General features: G+C 42.4%; 2 protein-coding genes across 3 annotated transcripts in view; one reads left to right on the forward strand and one right to left on the reverse strand.

Annotated features, from left to right (window-relative positions):
- Positions 1-14,542, reverse strand: part of LOC147026378 (CD109 antigen-like) — a 156,538-nt gene that overhangs the window by 124,699 nt on the left and 17,297 nt on the right. The gene's annotated exons all lie outside the window — the stretch shown is intronic.
- Positions 1-14,542, forward strand: part of LOC147026379 (uncharacterized) — a 66,834-nt gene that overhangs the window by 19,921 nt on the left and 32,371 nt on the right. The window contains exon 2 of the mRNA XM_085881766.1: positions 6,229-6,418. The gene's annotated coding sequence lies outside the window, so the exon portion shown is untranslated. The remainder of the gene's footprint in view (positions 1-6,228; positions 6,419-14,542) is intronic.

The following is a 14,542-nucleotide window of genomic DNA, read 5'->3' on the forward strand; positions in this document are numbered from 1 at the left end:
CAGATCCGATAATTTTTGAAGTGATTCATCCCCATTGAGTGATGGGGCTGAAACTGATGTTTTAGTGCACTATCTCAAAACGGTATGGACTGATTCGGACGAAACTCCGTGGACAGGTTAGGTTTGTGATGAGCACTAATCGATTCAATTTTTGGTTAATATCCAAAACCGGGTCCAGATGAGTTAATTTTTAATTTTTAATTAATTTTTAAGTGATTCCTCACTATTAAGAGATGCGGCAAAAACGATATAATTATAGCATAAGGTTTCAAAACGTTGTGGACGAGTTATGACAAAACTATGTGGATGAGTTGGTTTGGTGACAAGAACAAGATGATTACATTTTGGTTCAGGTCTGGATCCAGGTCTGGCCAATCAGTGGAACACAAAACATAAGCTGTTCAGCCTAGCAATGGTATGCGCTCTACCAAGTGCCATTATAGTTTCATATGTGTACAATAAATATGACAGCACATTTCTGTTTTTGCTTTTGTTCAACAAATTAAACAATAATTTTACATCTCAACACCCTCTATATACACCCACATATCACTCATCTCCCTGTGTATATCATGCCGTGTTGTGAATAAAGTGTATTTTTGGCTGCGGGCACGACTGTTTCCAAAGTTAGGTGTCATCAATAGTTCGTTATTAATAAATGTGTGAAATCGTGTCATTTATTTCATCTGGACTGCCTTGTAATACAATAACCATTGTACTGTCATGTCCGAATATCCGTTAATAAGGAATTCCTCAGAGCCAGGCCTTTTGTCCTGGGGATGTTCAAAGCAGTCTTTTAATATGCACTGCGTTCAATTTTACTTCACTTTACCATTCCCTAAGGTCGTCCAAATGAGCCAAAACGACAGCACTCCACACGGAAAGCAATGATTAAAACACATTCTTACCTTTTAAAGGATTTATTTTTATCATGAAAAGCACAAGGAAGAGGGTCAACAAGACGAAAAGAAGAATGGGATACACAAACTTATATACAATGAGGAGAAATAAAAGTGCAAATCCTAACCCACAGGATGCCATAATTCACACTTACACTACAACACAATAATGCAGGCGGGACTTCCTTTTTCTTTGATGCACAGGGTGGGCGCAGTTCAACACAATGGTGTCTGCTTTAGAGACAAAGAGGGAAACAAGAGCCAGTCACGAGCAGGGCCAGCATTGGGTAGTCCTTCAACTTGGCCACTTGGTCCCCTTTTGTCCTTTTTCATCCAGGCCTTCCAAAAACACAAGGTGATCCCAGCTTGGGTCAATTCCCCACGTGGCTTCTCCTCCAAGTGATGTCTCTGTCCTCCTTGCACACGAGCCTCTCTTGGTTCTCTCTGGTGGAATCACGAGCCTCTTCTCATCTTCTCTCATGGACTTTCCTGCTGATTCTCATCTCGACTTTCTGGTTGACTCTCTAGTCTCCACTCTCTTGCAGGACATTCTCTGGTGGACTTTATCGTCTCGACCCCCTGCACACGAGTCAACCAAGTTCTTTTCTTCCTCCTGGGTGGTGTCTTCCTCTTGGGTTCCACCCATGGGGGTGGCCCCGATAAAAATAAACATATATCTTTTTCTGCAGGACACTGCGCCACCATGGCTGGCACACGCAAGCCAGAGAGATCACAATTGGCCTTTTGCACAAGTGACATGTGTGCCTCTGTGATGGGAAGTCCATACCTCGCCCCTCCTAAAAACAAGAGGTTTTGAATTTACATAACTAATCTGTCTACCCTGTCTATAAATTACATATGCTAGCTCTTCAGCATCACGTGTTACAAATGACTTACTCTGACAGATCCCTGTTATATTGCAATCTAACCTACTCGAAACACATGGACCATACTACTCTTACCACAGTCGAGCTATGGAGCCCTCTTCCTCTTCCATGTAACAATACTTCCAAATCAATCTACTATAGATGCATATAATTTCATTCAGTGAAGATCACACTGTTTCTGTTACACCTTCTTGTGCTCAGATAATACAATTAATTCGTTATTTTGTGCCAGTTTTCACATTGGAAGTTTGGGTTATCACAGCTCTTACAAAGATGGAACTGCATAAATCACATTTCCTCTTGCACTCCAACCACAATTGCAGTAACTCTCTTGTGTTCTTGACGATATTACGCAAAGCATCATGTGGATTGTTTACTCGGACATGCAAAGAGAAAATTGAGAAATCTGAGTTTACATTTATAAACATGAATACATCATTCCTTTCGCATGAAATGGACTGCTTGATCAAAAATTTTCCATGGATGTTAGGGAGCATGACGAATAGATGATTTTCTGCCATGCAAGAGGGGTGCAGTGCTAAATATTTATGTCATTAAACCCAAATGTTATCACATTTTTTTATTGTAACATTGACATGCGCTTTACGCCGCGCCCGACTCGCCAATTCCGGGATAGATGCGCTACATCAGGCGACATAAGAATGATAACCAGTGAGGTGCAAAAGTATGATGTACGAGTACACTTAAATCAATGCTAAACTTTCTCAAATCAGAGAAATCATATGCATCAATAACAAATTTGTCATAATATGGAAGACATGTATCTATATTCTTTAATTTATTATCATTATTATTGACTAACACTTTGTCTTAACAGAATAAATGAAGGGTGAATACATTTGAGAGAAGGATAAAATTTATGTGAGCAGTCTGATTATGCTCTGGAGTGCATTACAACATTTTTGGGAAAGATTGACTAAAACATACTCCATAAACTAATCAAATAAATTTATCTTAAATCAATCCCAATTTAAAAATTTATCAATTTAAATCAATCCCAAATGGAGTTGAGGTAGTTCTCAACGGAAAAGGTAGTCACACTGATTATTGACGATATGTAAAATAGATATGATTTTTCCTTTTATAATAAGTTGTTGTATCCTTAAGAGTTCATGGAAATCCCTTGAAATTGCTTTTGGTTTCATATTACAATGATTACCTCTGCCACCAAAAGTGAAGGAGGTTATGTTTTCACCCTTTTTGTTACTTACGAAATCTAAAGATTTCGTAAGTATTGTTACGTTTGAGGGGGGGTATGCATTCAAAGGGTAATTAGGATGTTTAATTAGGTATGCCATGCTGTTCGAGTTTACCAGGATCTCGATGTAATAAGTAGCAATTCAGTGGTGATAAGTTGTCTAGTAAATGTCCATTTCTTTAAGGGGGAAATGATAATTGTCACGTAATTAGATAGGGATACGGGATAGGGTAAGTGTGTCTGCGTAAACCCCTTTTAGTATTCCCTGGAGGCTTGCCGTGACATCACGGGACTGTGCTGCGGATGGCTCTGCCCCGTGATCACGATTGGCGGAAGGCGACGGCGGTGGGCCAATAAAACGGCTCGATTGGAAGTGACGAGGATGGGAGGATAAAAAGGTTCTGTTCGGAGAAAAGAGAGAAGAGGAAGAAGATCGGTACAGAAAAACGGTTTGGTGGAGGTTGTTGTGCTGGAAGCGTGCTGTGTTGTTGCGCTGATTCAGCCCTGGTTTCATCGTGTCTCGTGGCCTTGCTGCGCCTCGTGCCTCACCTTGGTTGGCTCTGGGGTTCTGCTGGCTCGGAGTACGGGGTCGAATGGCGGGCGGACCTGCCTCCCTCTCCTGCTCGCAACTTGGCGCTAGAACTGGTTCCCTGGCGGCTGTGAGTGGACTTGGGCCAGGACCAGGAGGTCGACAGCACCACGGTGTCTCCTGCCTCTGACGAGCACAACGCCAGTTCGTCCGACGCCAATCCAGGGACTGTTGCGTCCACACCACGGGCCAGCCTGACCACCAGGACCAGCTACGTTTTGTGTGTGTGTGTATGTGTGTGTGTGTGTAGCTGGCGCCTTAGAGGGTTTGAGATTGGTATATCCATTGGAATTGTTTGTGTTTTCCCCACGCCCGAACCCACACCACCATCCCGTCGAATCGCCCCGGATCCCTCTTCTTGCCGAGTCTTGTTATTTCTGGTTAGAGAAATAAACGTTATCAACTCAGTGAAAAGCGACTTGTGCCACCTTCCTCGTCCCGTTTGCGGTAGAGCGATTAGAACCGCCATCTTTGGGTTATAAATAAATAAACCGCCTCCATCGTTTCGGCTCATTCTACGTTGGCGGGACTGTTCAAGTCCCGTGGACGTCACATTGGTGTCAGGGTGTTGGATGTTCGAACCCCTCTAAATTATATACCAGGATTAAAATCTCACCACAAATTGGAATATAAAATTACTATAGAAAAGCGCGCGAGCGCGGGAAAATTTTGGCGGGATTTTTCAAATTAAATTTAATTGGCGGCAAACGGGACTTCTGCACCATGGCGGATGTGCAGATGTTTGAGGAGGAAGGCCACGTGTCTGGCAGCGAGTCGGGGGAAGAAGGGAGAGACGGGGGTCGGATTGGAACCTCCCCCATTCCAAGCGTGGACCGTGCTTCATCGCCCATAATGGAGCCGGCAGCGCCGGAAACCGGCGCGATGTCCATCTGGACATTGTTGGAACGTTTAATGAATGCAATTACAGCACAGGGGGCAAAAATGACGGCACAGGGGGCACAAATGACAGATCAATTGGGGGTAATGGGGGAACAGTTGGGTGCACGGATTGATTTAATGAGGGATGAATTGGGGGAAAAGATGGAGAAAATGAAAACTGAGATGCAGGAGTGTGTGGATGTTCAATTGGGGGAAATACAAAGTAAATTCGAGGATAGATTGGAGGAAACAAAGGTAGAAATTACATTGGAGGGAGAAAATATACGGAAAAAATTGGTAGATAAAATTGATGCAACGAACATTCGGGTTGATGAAGTGGATGAAAGCCTGGAACGTCATCGTGCCTGTGTGGATGCTCGTATGCAGCTGCAAGTAGAAGAGTGGGGAGAGCTGAGGAAGCAAGGGATGAATTTGGCGGAGGAGGTAAAAGAATTGGAGGCTCGTTTGGACAAACAAGATAAAATTATGAGCCAAGATGAAGTCTTGGATAAAGGCCTGGTAGAGCCGTCTTTTGTAAGTAGAGTGTCCGGGTTGGTTGAGGAGCAGCTACAAACTCGCGACGGAGCCTTGGAGGAGGTTGTGCGGGCCCAGAAGATCCTGCGGGAAGAGGTGAATCGGTCCATTCAACGTTTGGAACAGGAGTCAAAATTGACCCATGAGACCCTCACCACAAAACATCTTTGGCCACAGTGGGCTCCGAAATTGGATACGCAGCCACAAGGGTGTTTGATCCCTGGGCTGGATTCGGACAAGGGAGAAACTGAGAAGCGGGCCACCGTAAAAGTGATCCCCCTGGTAAATTTTGATGGGCCAGGGAGCCTTGAAGCTTTTCTGACGCAATTTGAGTGTATTTCCCAACTAAATGGGTGGAATGAGCGGGAATGTACAGGGAATTTGGTGGCAACGTTGCGGAGACCAGCCGCAGATGTGTTAAACGTGATCGCGGAGGGGATGTTGACCAGCTCCCACATTTGCGAGGCGTTGAGCCGTCGGTTTGGGTTCGCAGCGAACTGTGATCTGGTGCGGGCCCAGCTCCAGCACCGCAGATTAAAGCCGGGCGAGACAGTGCAGGAGCTGGCACAGGACATTTACCAATCAGTCAGGATCGCGTATCGGGACCTTACAGTGGAGGCATGGGACAGACTGGCACTAGAGAAATTTTTAGCTGCTCTTCTGGACCCTGAGGTCCGAGTGCTAGTGGAGTTACAGGATCCACCCACCGTTCACCGAGCGGCTGAGTGCGCAGCCAGGCTGGCCTCGTGGAGGCGGCCGGGTCGGGTGCCAGAGAGGCCATCGGTGATGATCCGACAGGCGGAGATTCAGGATCAGGGAGGGGGGCTGCGAGAAATTGGCATTAACCAAATGCTTCAGGAGATGAATCCTCCTGCTGAACTGCCAGGTCTATCCGAGATGCCCTTTCATAGGTCGGGTCCGGAGATCACTGTCGGGAGTCGGGGAGACTAGATCGGGCTGAGCATATAGGGCCATGCTCGGCTGCTGAGATTGTGGCAAAGTGCTTCCTTTGGTGAAAATAGTGAATTGTGTGAAAATTGGCATGGGTTTGTAAGTTCTGCTGGGTTTTAGAGTGACAATCGGGACAGTGGGTAATTGGTAACAAAGCGGGCACAAGTGGCTGTCCAATGGCTGGTGCGTGGATCGGGTGAGAAGTGCTGTGTGAGTTGTTTTAAGTTAAGAAGTGAAATGTATGGTGCATTGTTTTTTTCTGCTGGCTAGGGTTCTGCTGGCTGAGAGTACGGGGTCGAACGGCGGGCGGACCTGCCTCCCTCTCCTGCTCGCAACTTGGCGCCAGAACTGGTTCCCTGGCGGCTATGAGCGGACTTAGGCCAGGACCAGGAGGTCGACAGCACCACGGTGTCTCCTGCCCCTGACGAGCGCAACGCCAGCTCGTACGACGCCAATCCAGGTACTGTTGCGTCCACACCATGGGCCAGCCTGACCACCAGGACCAGCTACGCTGTGTGTGTGTGTGTGTGTGTGTGTGTGTGTGTGTGTGTGTGTGTGTGTGTGTGTGTGTGTGTGTGTGTGTGTGTGTGTGTGTGTGTGTGTGTGTGTGTGTGTGTGTGTGTACCTGGTGCCTTAGAGGGTTTGAGATTGGTATATCCATTGGAATTGTTTGTGTTTTCCCCACGCCCGAACCCACACCACCATCCCGTCGAATCGCCCCGGATCCCTCTTCTTGCTGAGTCTTGTTATTTCTGGTGAGAGAAATAAACGTTATCAACTCAGTGAAAAGCGACTTGTGCCACCTTCCTCGTCCCGTTTGCGCTAGAGCGATTAGAACCGCCATCTTTGGGTTATAAATAAATAAACCACCTCCATCGTTTCGGCTCATTCTACGTTGGCAGGACTGTTCAAGTCCCGTGGACGTCACAGTATATTGATGACTTCCGTTTCTGTTTGTTTGTTTGTTTGTTTGTTTGTAGGCACGATAACTCGAGAATGGAAGAAGCTACCAATGTCAAATTACACCACCTGATTCAGGAGGGTGATTGCTAGTTCTGATTAGATTTTGGTCAAAATCGGTCAAAGGTCAAGGTCACAGTGAGGTCAAACATGCAAAACATTCGATTTTTGATGGTTTGGTACAGAATCATCGTAAAAACTTCTGGTTTGCATCGCTACCTTCTCGAGAGACAGATTTTATTAGACAAGGTCAGAGGTCAAGTTGACGATTTCGTAAGTACCAGTCTATGACTGCTTGTTTGTTTGTTACTTACGAAATCTAAAGATTTCGTAAGTATATTGATGACTTCCGTTTCTGTTTATTTGTTTGTTTTTTTGTTTGTTTGTTTGTTTGTTTTTAGGCACGATAACTCGAGAACGGAAGAAGCTACCAATGTCAAATTACACCACGTGATTCAGGAGGGTGATGGCTAGTGCTGATTAGATTTTGGTCAAAATCAGTCAAAGGTCAAGGTCACAGTGAGGTCAAATATTCGACTTTTGATGGTTTGGTACAGATAAGTCGAGAACGGAAGAAGCTACCAATGTCAAATTACACCACGTGATTCAGGAGGGTGATGGCTAGTGCTGATTATATTTTGGTCAAAATCGGTCAAAGGTCAGGGACACAGTGCGGTCAAACATAATTCCGTAAATTCACGTGGAGAAATGGAGTATTTTTGCTTCGATCAACGTTACGAGTTCATTTTAACTTCGATTTTAATTTTGTCTTCGGTTTTTGCGATCGTTTAGGACGCTTAAAACTCGGTTGTCGAAATTCTGGTCAAAATCGGATGTTTTGGAGACGTTTTAAGATTGTATAAAAAATATTTCACTCGACGCGTCACGGGTCGTCCCATGATGCAGTGCGCTCAAGCAGACGCGTCGTTGAGTTACGTTAAGGTATAATTGCGTGGAGAAATGGAGATTTTTGCTTCGCTCGACGTTACGATTTTGATGGTTTGATACAGAATCATCGTAGAAACTTCTGGTTTGCGTCGCTACCTTCTCGAGAGACAGCTTTTATTAGACAAGGTCAGAGGTCAAGTTGACGATTTCGTAAGTACCAGTCTATGACTGCTTGTTTGTGTGTTTGTTTGTGTGTTTGTTACTTACGAAATCTAAAGATTTCGTAAGTATATTGATGACTTCCGTTTCTGTTTATTTGATTGTTTGTTTGTTTGTTTGTTAGTTTGTTTGTTTGTAGGCACGATAACTCGAGAACGGAAGAAGCTACCAATGTCAAATTACACCACGTGATTCAGGAGGGTGATGGCTAGTGCTGATTAGATTCTGGTCAAAATCGGTCAAAGGTCAAGGTCACAGTGAGGTCAAATATTCGCCTTTTGATGGTTTGGTACAGATAAGTCGAGAACGGAAGAAGCTACCAATGTCAAATTACACCACCTGATTCAGGATGGTGATGGCTCGTGCTGATTAGATTTTGGTCAAAATCGGTCAAAGGTCAAGGTCACAGTGAGGTCAAACATCCAAAAAATGATAACTCGACAACGGAAGAAGCTTCCAATGTTAAATTACACTCTATGATTCAGGAGGGTGGTGGCTCGCGCTCATTAGATTTTGGTCAAAATCGGTCAAAGGTCAAGGTCACAGTGAGGTCAAACATCCAAAACATTCAATTTTTGATGGTTTGGTACAGAATCATCGTAGAAACTTCTGGTTTGCGTCGCTACCTTCTCAAGAGACAGGTTTTATTAGAAAAGGTCAGAGGTCAAGTTGACGATTTCGTAAGTACCAGTCTATGAGTGCTTGTTTGTTTGTTTGTTTGTTTGTAGGCACGATAACTCGAGAACGGAAGCAGTTACCAATGTCAAATTACACCACGTGATTTAGGAGGGTGATGGCGAGTACTGATTAGATTTTGGTCAAAATTTGTCAAAGGTCAAGGTCACAGTGAGGTCAAACATAATTCCATAAATTCATGTGGAGAAATGGAGTATTTTTGCTTCGCTCGACGTTACGAGTTTGTTTTAACTTCGATTTTAATTTTGTCTTCGGTTTTTGCGATCGCTTAGGATGCTTAAAACTCGGTTGTCGAAATTCTGGTAAAAAAAATCGGATGTTTTGGAGACGTTTTAAGATTGTATAAAAAATATTTCACTCGACGCGTCACGGGTCATCCCATGATGCAGTGCGCTCGAGCAGACGCGTCGTTGAGTGACGTTAAGGTTTTGCGTGGAGAAATGGAGTATTTTTGCTTCGCTCGACGTTACGAGTTCGTTTTAACTTCGATTTTAATTTTGTCTTCGGTTTTTGCGATCGCTTAGGACGCTTAAAACTCGATTGTCGAAATTCTGGAACAGCGATGAATAACTCATATATATATATATATATATATATATATATATATATATATATATATATATATATATATATATATATATATATATATATATACAAGTCTTTTATCAGATTCTTCTGAAAAGTAATACACCTATTATCTGGCATATCCTGCTGGTACTGAATCACTTTTTAAAAAAATAAAAACAAAAAAATGGAATTTTTACAAGAAATCAAGTTTTTGTCTGGGACTCATTATCTGCAAACCATAGTGTAAAATCGTAGACCACAATGAATTCAGAATTCAAGCTCCCCTTGGCTTCTGACTGATTCATGCTTTTATTATACAAGGTCAGAGGTCAAGTTGACGATTTCATAAGTACCAGTCTATGACTGCTTGTTTGTTTGTTTGTTTGCAGGCACGATAACTCGAGAACAGAAGAAGCTACCGATGTCAAATTTCACCACGTGATTCAGGAGGGTGATGGCTAGTGCTGATTAGATTTTGGTCAAAATCGGTCAAAGGTCAAGGTCACAGTGAGGTCAAATATTCGATTTTTGATGGTTTGGTACAGATAACTCGAGAATGGAAGAAGCTACCAATGTCAAATTACACCACGTGATTCAGGAGGGTGATCGCTAGTGCTGATTAGATTTTAGTCAAAATCGTTCAAAGGTCAAAGTCACAGTGGGGTCAAAAATTCAATTTTTGATGGTTTGGTACAGAATCATGGTAGAAACTTCTGGTTTGCGTCGCTACCTTCTCCAGAGACAGCTTTTATTAGACAAAGTCAGAGGTCAAGTTGACGATTTCGTAAGTACCAGTCTATGACTGCTTGTTTGTTTGTTTGTTTGTTTGTAGGTACGATAACTTTAGAATGAAAGAAGCTACCAATGTCAAATTACAGCACGTGATTCAGGAGGGTGATGGCTAGCGCTGATTAGATTTTGGTCAAAATCGGTCAAAGGTCAAGGTCATAGTGAGGTCAAACATAATTCTGTAAATTCATGTGGAAAAATGGAGTATTTTTGCTTTGCTCGACGTTACGAGTTCGTTTTAATTCGATTTTAATTTTGTCTTCGGTTTTTGCGATCGCTTAGGACGCTTAAAACTCGGTTGTCAAAATTCTTAGTAAAAATCGGATGTTTTGGAGACGTTTTAAGATTGTATAAAAAATATTTCACTCGACGCATCACGGGTCGTCACATGATGCAGTGCGCTCGAGCAGATGCGTCGTTGAGTCACGTTAAGGTTTTCCGTGTGCGCGCTGATGGTGTTTTCGATAAAGATGGTGTTTAAAAGTCATTTTTTATCCCAATAAAGGTTATCGTCGCATGCCTGACTCGCTGAGCCGTTGGATTATGTAAAGATTGTTGGTGGATGGTCGAATATTACGGTTTTGTGACTTTTATAAAATAATATTAAATAATTGCATGGAGAAATGGAGATTTTTGCTTCGCTCGACGTTATGAGTTCGTTTTAACTTCGATTTTAATTTTATCTTCGGTTTTTGCGATCGCTTAGGACGCTTAAATCTCGGTTGTCGAAATTCTTCGTAAAAATCGGATGTTTTGGAGACGTTTTAAGATTGTATAAAAAATATTTCACTCGACGCATCATGGGTCGTCACATGATGCAGTGCGCTCGAGCAGACGCGTCGTTGAGTCACGTAAAGGTTTTCCGTGTGCGCGCTGATGGTGTTTTCGATAAAGATGGTGTTTAAAAGTCATTTTTTATCCCAATAAAGGTTATCGTCGCATGCCTGACTCGCTAAGCCGTCGGATTATGTAAAGATTGTTGGTGGACGGCCGAATATTACGGTTTTGTGACTTTGATAAAATAATATAAAATAATTGCTTTGAGAAATGGAGATTTTTGCTTCGGTCGACGTTACGATTTTTTATGGTTTGGTACAAAATCATCGTAGAAACTTCTGGTTTGCGTCGCTGCCTTCTCTCGAGACAGCTTTTATTCGACAAGGTCAGAGGTCAAGTTGACGATTTCGTAAGTACCAGTCTATGACTGCTTGTTTGTTTGTTTGTCCGTTTGTGTGCAGGATATCTCTAAAAGTTGGGGACGGATTTGGATGACATTGGTGGACAGGTTGGGTATGTGACAAGGATGAACTGATTCGATTTCGGTGAAGATCCGGAGCCGGATCCGACTACTAGAATTTTTAAAGTGATTCTTCACCATTGATAGATAGGGCCAAAAACAATATAAAGCACGATATCCCAAAAATGTATTGGGCCAGATATGTTCTCGTGGATCAGGCATTACCGAGTAGAGGTATGTGCTCTACCGAGTGCCATTCTTGTTTATGTTATCATGTCTCAATTAATAAATTTCCTACTGGACTCATACTTTTGCACCGCACTGTCTATTAACTGTAATAATAACCTGAAAACATCCATATACCCTATTATATGAATAAATATTAGTAACTGGAGAGTTCATAGAACACCTTACCCCATGCAGTCTTGAGAAACAATGACATGGGCAGGCTATGCGAGCGGCAAATTTGATTGGTCGTGATTTAGGTAAAATGCCGAAATATTTTATTCAAGTACTACAAAGGTTCTTCGACTGGAGACAAAAGTGCCAAAAGGTGATTTGTGTTCTTCAGTGTTCAAGTATATAATTCAATTGAAATAAAATAAAGGTTTTTAAGATTGTAAAAAAAAGCATTTTTGAGAAGTTTACCACCATTGATGCAGCGTCTTCTACAACACCTTATTTAACATGTTGCATTAGTTATTCGTGCCTGTTGTTTGTGTCCTTTATGACGTTGCTAAAACAGTGAGTTTCAATTTGGTTTGGCTGCCAGATATCTCATGATTTTCAATTTTGTTTGACTGCCAGATAGGCAGACTAAACAAAACAATCTCACTCCTCTCTGCAAGTGTGCAGTCAGGCCAAATTCAGAGCTAAAGTACTGTAAAACGACAGGTTCGTTTTTCAAATCATGTTCAAAATATAACATTAAATTGAAATTAAGTTGTTCCTCGATCATAAAGTGATGTTTGTAGAAAGCCAGACAGACAAAGTGAACCAATTGCTTAACCTGGCTTTTCGCTTCATGTGCATGTGGTAATTAAGAATAAACAATGTGAATTTTGTACATTTACATATGACTGAAATCAGCGCTCGCAACTTTGCCTGTTCTGCAAATGTTATGCAATTTGATGCGGCACTATGAGTATTGTGTTTATTAATTGTATCTTCATCCAGGATTTGGTCCCATCTGTCTTGTGTCTATTAATTTTTTTATTTTATTATTTTGTACAGAGTCAAGGTTCATGGAAGAGCTAGAACACGTAATGGATCAGGACACAACAGAACAAAAGGAACAGCTAAAAGAGAATGGGGGAAATGTTGTTAGAGCAGGGCCAGGGGCGAAATTAATTTCTCAAAGGTTGCATGTGCGTTGAGTTTCAGCCATATTTGCTGCACCATTCGAGCTGAATTAGGATCCCTTTTGGATTACATTAATCAGAATCCTGTTTTATAACAGGTGTGTTAGAACATGCAGGGAATACAGAAGATGCCATCCTTTTGGGTGTCGGTTCATCCAGATTTAGCTTTCAGCTGGCTTTTTGTGGGATATTCCCAGAATGTGCAGTTCCTGTCTAAGATTGCTTGTAGTTTTGGGTGGAGGCCATATATGCTGTATATGAGTTATGGGTGCATCATAAATCAGGATAAAGTTCTAAGGCTTCAAAGCCAATAAGTGGATGTAACAGCAATGTGTTGCCCTAACGAGCTCCAAAAAGAGTGAAACAAGTTGGAAATTTAGTTTTTCATCTGCTTGGTAACAGCATTTGTTCTTGGCATCTTTATACTGAAAGAGACCCTTCTGAGGCTGCACGCATGGCGTCGTCATGACTGTATTGTCACAGCATTCATCCGGTCGAAGAACTTCATTAATCATTTTCATAAAACTCTCGATTGCTGAATAATGGTGATGCCTCCTCGTTGTGATTGATGGGGCGGAAGAGAATGTATCCATGCCGCAGATGGAACTTGTTAGTCCAAGCTCATACAGCAATAGCTGTAATGGTACTTGATCTGACATCTTCACTAATCACAGTTATGGTGCATCATTAAGGATGGTACAGAGATAGCATACACACCTTTGAGCTGTCTATTCTGGGTTTTCATACTTTTTGGCATACTGTCAGATTAACTTTCAGATTAGTGCTTCATAGGTAAGTTATTGCAATGATGAGTGTGCTGTGTCTCGAATGGATATAATCCTGGGTGTCCGTATGCTGGCATAAATTTGTAGACATTAGAAATCAGTGACAGTGTCTCATGAAGAGTAGGTGAGTTATTGTTGACACCCTGAACAATTACAAATTCCTGCACAATTCAGCTCCAGTTGAATGTCAAATGCCTGGCCAGCCTGTTGGTGAAAAACTTGGGCCAAATACTTTCCATGGCTGACCTCACAAAAAGGTGGTAATAATTGGGGCAGATAAAGAAGCAGTAATAGGATATATAATTATTTGACAGTATAGATGATCTATCCGATATACCTAATACCATACTCCATGTTCCTAGAGCGTTGGTTCTGTTGAAGAAGTTTTTAGGTCTGGGTCATGCTGGGTGGTTTGTGATCCCTCTCCCAGCAGTAGTTATGGCAGGAATTTGGGACTTGGCCATGGTGCCTGCGATGGCTTGCCTACTCTTCGAGAAGGACACCATGGTATCTTTAATGTCCACTTACTAATGTCGACATAGCAGCCCAGCTTAACATCCATCCGAGGGACAAGACACACACACTGATGAATCACCCTGCCTGTGAAACACCAGGATGATAGTTTACAGCTGGGTTGTTATTCAAACTCAGGACAGATGGCTTTAAGACTAGTATGTGTACCTTTAGGCCATCCTGTCAGCTTAGATGATCTATGTACCTCACATATCTTCATGATTTTAGCAAGTTTTGGTATGTACTGTATGTAAGTAATGCAACAACGTCTTACACAATTTAAGCATAAACATACTACAATTTGACTTGTTGAAAAACTTATCAGCAAAAATCCTTTTTGAAAAAAACAAATGTAACATGATGATGCTTCAATAAGGGTTGAAGTTAGACCATTCCAGACACTTGGAGGCCTTTTAAGTTCCACATTCACACCCAATAGGTTGACGTGGCAAGAAATTCTCAACAATTCCCTTTCCTTTACTCCTATCTCGTCCAAACCTCCTCTCCCCTTCCCCCACCCTCATATTCCAGGACTCACATACCTCTAATTACCAGGATGAGGATGTAAT

This window comes from Eptatretus burgeri, chromosome 5, assembly GCF_056783735.1.
Source record: "Eptatretus burgeri isolate ZD-2024b chromosome 5, Ebu_testis_v1, whole genome shotgun sequence".
In the NCBI taxonomy this organism is placed as follows: Eukaryota; Metazoa; Chordata; class Myxini; order Myxiniformes; family Myxinidae; genus Eptatretus; species Eptatretus burgeri.